Raw genomic sequence first — 1694 nt, 5'->3', positions numbered from 1 at the left:
TTTTTTTTAATCTTTCTCTAGTCGAGTTCTGATCATCCAGCCACTGAGTTAGGTTAAATGGGTACTATCTGCAAGTTTGGATGTCCTTGTGCATCTCCCCTCACTTCATATCAGCTGGACACTTCACTCTCAGCTCTAGCCCTCCGTGCTATGTCCTTGTCCATGGGCTCAGGAGTCTCCAGGTCTCACCATACTTTGGGCCAACCAGGTTTCACCATCCTGCAGGTTGACAGGAGTCTATGTAATGTGGTCAGACTCAGTTCACATCTTCATTGCTGCTTTCCCCCGCCCCCACTACCACTCACTAGTAGACATTCAGTTGATAAGTGAAAGATTGAGAGTTCAAACCCACCCAGTCACGCTATAAAGATTTCACTTGGAATGGACTCAATAGCACCAAACAACAACTTTTTCATATAGTTCCTGAGTGGTGTAAACAAGCATTAATTAGTACCTGAAAGGTTGGCTGTTTGAACCCAACCTGAGATACCTTGAAAGACCCGTGTTCTGCTTTCAAAAGGTCACAGCTATGGAAACCCTACTGAGCAGTTCTACTTTGCACACTCAGGATCACCATGAGTCAAAATGGACTCAATGGTAACTAACAAAAGCAATAATTTTTATCTGTCTAGATTTTTACTCAGGAGACAGAAAAGACTTTCTGTTCCTGTAAGGATTTGCAGCCTTGGAAATCCTACCCATGGTTGCTATGAATTGGAATAGACTTGATGGCAGTGAATTTTGTTTTGATTTTTTAAATTAACCAACTCATGGTTACTTTTATTTTCCATATGCGCCAACATCTTTACCACATTCCTATCAATGATATTTCCTGAAAGACTCAGACACATCAGTTCTATTTAATTCCTGGAGACCTGTTTCCTCAGCCTTCTGTTCTACTGTTCCAATCTGAGCTGATTGCTTTCTAAATTTACTGTACAGCTATCACCTTGAACTTGCTTTGTGCTGGCATACTTGTGATTCCCTTTGCCTTTCTCCTTTATTGGATTCCCTATTTCCTAGAATTTCTGCCATCTTCTCTTTCAGCTTCTCTTATTTAGCTAAATTAAGTCCTCTAGTAGATTCCTGAAAAGGGCATATATCTCAATATGTATTCATTCTATGCTTATCCCTGATTGGTAGTTTGGGTATAGAATTCTAGGTTGGAAATACTTTTCCTTCAGAAAATTTTAAGACATTGTTTTTCTTTTGCTTTACCTTCCAGGATTGCAGCTAATAACTCTAAAGCCACTTTGATTGATTTCTAATCATTGGTGTGTGACTCATTTATTCTCTCTGAATGTTTTTAGGATTTATTTTTATTCTTAGTATTCTTAAATGTTATGATGCTATACCTTGATGTGGGTCTTTAATTCACTGTCCCAGGCACAGAGTGACTCCTTTCATTCTAGCAGTGTGTGTCCTTCAATTTTAAAACGTTTTAAGGAAAAGTCATTTCCTGTGTTTTCTCTTGAATGAATTCCTACTAGGCATAAATTGGACTTCTGGGATAAATCTTGTAATTTTCTTCTTTCGTCTACTGTTACTTCTTTTTCTGGGAGATTTCCTTAACATTACCTCCCATTCTTTCTAATGATTAAACTCTCCCTTTTTTTTTTTAGTTAATGTTAATTTTTTCTGATTGATTCTTTTTCATAATGTTCTTTCACGTGTTCTTTTTTTTTTTTTTTTTT

The sequence above is a fragment of the Chrysochloris asiatica genome, unplaced genomic scaffold (assembly GCF_000296735.1).
Source record: "Chrysochloris asiatica unplaced genomic scaffold, ChrAsi1.0 scaffold00173, whole genome shotgun sequence".
NCBI lineage: Eukaryota > Metazoa > Chordata > Mammalia > Afrosoricida > Chrysochloridae > Chrysochloris > Chrysochloris asiatica.
This window is presented reverse-complemented; position numbering follows the sequence as displayed.